Source organism: Conger conger, chromosome 3 (assembly GCF_963514075.1).
Source record: "Conger conger chromosome 3, fConCon1.1, whole genome shotgun sequence".
Taxonomy (NCBI): domain Eukaryota; kingdom Metazoa; phylum Chordata; class Actinopteri; order Anguilliformes; family Congridae; genus Conger; species Conger conger.
The window spans coordinates 71705937-71710416 of NC_083762.1; positions in this window are offsets into that span (position 1 = coordinate 71705937).

Genomic DNA, 4480 nt, shown 5'->3' on the forward strand with positions numbered 1-4480 from the left:
CACCCCCAGTTCTGCCTCTCCGCGTTTGTCTCACATCATCCTTATTCCTGTGGGGAAAGAGAAGAAGAACTTTAGCCTCTCTGAAGAACAACATTGGGTATTTGTTATTACATCGCTGCGTTATCTTCTCGCAGAGGGTTATACAGCGCACATGCATCTCGCCTCTCGCCTGCTTCACAAAATAAGCGTACTGTACGTTCCCGATCTTGACACACACAATTTGTCCAACATTTGTGCCAGTCTCCCTTTTCCCTCTTCCCTATTCCAGTTGTACTCACTCCTCGGTCTGTTTCAAACGCTACCGATTTTGAACGTTGACGTTGTTACGGGATGAACATTACAGCGTCTCTCTCCTGACTGTGAGCCCACGTGCTGCTCCTCCTGTAATCCGTGCAGAAATAATGCTTTTATGTAATGCTTTAATTAAAATCTAATAAAAAATTTAATGCAGGCACTTAACGACTAGCGATGACAAGTTTCGATGGGATTTGGAAGAAGAAGAAGAAGAAGAAAACAACCAGGCAGAATGATATTTATAGGACTCATTGGGGCTTAGCGCGGTACCGAGACAGTCTCATCACTTGTGGAAGTCGAACGGCAAGCAAAGCTAATTTGGATAAATGCACTCCAGTCTTATAAACCCCCTCCCCCCAGTGCCCGATCTGCCCACACATTTCCAGAGAGGAGAGGAGCTGTGTTAAGTGGGCTCTTGCTTTGCTCTGATAGTGATTTAAGGACAATGCCTCATCCCCTGGCTTTCTGAAGGCTCCAGTGTGATTCATACTCGTCCTGTCCTGAGACTGCTTAAGCCTTAGCGCCCGTCAACAGCTGTCCTCTGTCCTCTGCCTGCAAGAGGGTTTGATCCCCGGTCCCCGACCGGTCGTCCTGCATCCCTCCCTCCTTCTCTCCCTCCCTCTCCCTCTTTCCCCTCTCTTTCCCTTCCCTCCCTCCCTCCCTTACCCTCTCTCCCTCTCTCTTTCCCTTCCCTACCTCCCTCTCCCTCTCTCCCGCTCTTTTTCCCTCCCCTCTCTCCCTTACCCTGTCTCCCTCTCTCTTTCCCTTCTCTCCCTCCCTCCCTCCTTCTCTCCCTTCCTCCCTCTCCCTCTCTCTCTTCCTCTCTCCCTCCCTCCCTCTCCCCCTCTCCCTTTTTTTGCTCTGCTGTCCTGTCCTCACCTCTCCTCCACTCTCTCGTTCTCTCCCCGCTCTTTTGGCTCAGTCTCACTGACTTAATTGGAACCCCGGTTAACCCTGTACGCGTTTAAGTCATCACGGCTCTGCCGAAGTGAATTATGGGTAAACGCCAACACCGGGGCGGCGGCAGGAGGATCTGCGCAATCCGAGGGATGGAACGAGCGTTACGGAAGGAGCAGTGATCTGTTTAACTGCCTTTCCCCAAACTGCACTTCACACATCGCTGATGGGGTACGCCAGTCAGCCGTCGCCCGCACGGTGCCTGGCACTGCAGGTGGTTCACTCTGACACCCAATTAAACCCTGCTAATGAGTTAATTAACAGGTGAGGCATGCGGTTCAGAAACCAGGCCAAACCACTCATATGTATTCTCCTGCAGTTAGGCGGAGATGGGTGTCTGCGGAGAACAGTTTCCTGACTCTAGTGTTATTTTTTTCTGGGGCTGATTAGAAGTGGAAAATTGCTACCAAAAGTATGAATTATCCACCACCATCTATGGCTTAACATACAGTGTAATCTATAGGATTATGATCTATATATGTATATATATATATAGTTGCCATGTATTGCCTGGGGGGTGTGGGGGGGTGGGGGGGGGGGGGTGTCTAATTGCATACTTCCTCCCTCTTTCCTGCATGTTCATCTTGTTCATTGTCTCTTCCTCTGTCATAAGTCCCCCAATCGCCCCCACTTCTGGCCTTGTGAATTTATTTGAAGTACTCAAAGAGATAAGAGATAAGATGCCCTCCGAAGATTATTCTCCACCCCCACACCCCACACCCCCCAATTCTTATTCAATAAGTAAGCCTGCAGGGTCTCTGATTCCCTCTGATCTATATGATTAAGCTTTATGTTCATCTCCCATGCTCCCCCCCCCCCCGCCCACCATCCACCCACCCACCCAACCCCCATTACATTCTGTTTGGGAAAAGATTACAGGGATCTAAAGTTAGGATTGCATTTGGAGGGGAAAAACAGTCTTGGTGAGGTGCCTTTTAATTAATGCTGTGTAGCAAAGCTACCAAAACACACCTACAGATACAGTACTAATCCAACCGGGTTTCACAACTCTACAAAACTAGACCAAATGGATCATGGACGCGCTCACAGAGAGAGAGAGAGAGAGAGAGAGAGAGAGAGAGAGAGAGAGAGAGAGAGAGAGAGAGAGAGACCATTTGTGGAAAAACAGAAAGGGGGGGGGGGGGGGGGCATTAATTATGCTCCAGGGGTTTTCCAACTTTTCTAAATAGTGAATCATAGCGCCCCAAGCGGATTGGAATTTGCTGGAACCTTCTCAAAGTACACTTTATTTTTTTCCCCATTTTAGACACAACATTGAATCGCTAAGCCAAAAAGATGGCTTAGTACGATAAGGTGAGTTTCATCCAAGTCTTTGGATAATTACCCAGCGCTGTGTTTATGCACAGAGCTAAGCGTGTTGATGGAGAACGCCGCTTCACGTTAAAGCGCTTTTAAAACGGTGTCAGCAGCCGCCGGAGGCGGGGGCTGTGTGCGGTGCCCTTGAATCGGCGGTGAGTGAGAATAAACAGGAGCCGAGCCCTCAAGGCTTGTCTTTTTGGTGACATAAAACTTTTTGCTAACGCGCTAATGGCCTGGCGATCCAGAGGCGAAGGCAGTGGTGCAGAGTGTGTGTGTGGGGATGAAAGTTTATCGGATTAAAAAGAACCTCCGGGCAGCTCCGTGGTGCAGTGGCTGGCACCGGTGCCGTGCGAGAACAGGCTCTGATTTTCAGTCGGATACTCGCAGTTTCACACCGCGCTCGCGTGTGTTTGGGCTTGGTTTCCTCCCCGCACCGAAAAGACATGTGCTTTCATGTCAACTTAGGTATCCTGCCGTTGCCCTTGCCCTTGTCAATTGGTCCTCAGATGCTGTACTGTGGCTACCCACTGCTCCTAAGTAGCTAGGATGGGTTACACGCGGAAGGCAAAGTAAGTCTAACTAAGTAAACTAAGTAACTCAATTAGTAACCCATTATTAGTGAAGTGAGGAAAAGCACCTGTCTGCACTCTCGCATGAAACGGAGAGGGAGGGTAAGAGTGAGAGATGCACCAGACGTAATTGGGTCATTTTGGTTGCTATGACAGCGGCCTTTGTTGAAAGTAATTGGGTGTTTCTCGATATCTGTTCTTGTCCGTTCTTATGTTCTCGTGAACTTGTTTAACGTCGTCTTTCACTGCCCACGTACGGTACCAAAGTCAAGAAGAACGGATAAAATGCCAGGATGTGTTCTTGATCGAGGATGCATCGGATGCGTTCTTGCCCAACGGGAACGGACCTAATATCCCTTCATTCATTATGAGATGCAGAGGAGATGAACCAAGCTCAATCGAGTTTTTAGTTTCACCATTTATGCAATAAATGCTGCTAAAATCTAATCTTTCTACGAATAAAAATGAGGCAAGAAATATTTATTCTAATTGCATAATCATAGCTCATTTTAAGCATACAACATAGCCTATAGCTAAAAACATTCAACTTGGCTCAGCTATCTCATAGAGTTAATGTTAACCAAGCTGAGTCGGCTGACCTGTATCCACTAGTTAGACGTTCTTCCTTAGAACAGAACGTTCTTGGTATTGAGAAACACACGTTGTTTTGAAAAATCAGTAGAATCAATTGAATCTCATTTCACTGGGTCAAATGAGTGCAATGGAGGCTAACAAAAGCTGGTTATTCTCAGGATTTTAAATTAATATTCATGATTATTGTGTCACTTCTAGTAAGTTGCGTTATTGGAATCAAAGTGTCAAAGCAGGGTTTTAAAGGTTATACATGTGACACAATGATAACAGCCATTCTGACATTACCTAAGAGTACATACAAATAAATTGCTACAAGAAGTTAAACCTTTATATCAAATCAATTATTTTGAACAATGAGGCCAATAAGAGGTGAAGATTGGTTGAGTATACAGTAAGCATATACAAAATTGGTGCAATAGTCTTTAAAGAATACTTTGAATAGTCTTAAAGTAAATACAGATTACATTTTGTGCGCTCATCCAAGGTTGAGTGCCTACAAAGAACAAGAACAGTTAACTCTTTCTCAGTTACGCAGGTCACATTTCACAGTGGCTAACATCGGTCATGTGACATGACTTCATACCTGGCTCCAATGCATCTAAATTGGTAAAGAACCCAATGCGCCATTTTAAGTGGAACAACTGCCTGCCTGTATCACACGCAGTGTGAGCCTGGCTGGGTCAGGTTCATGTGCGTCATTACTGGTGTGTGTGTCCAGTCTCTGCACCCAACACGTTTCTCGCATT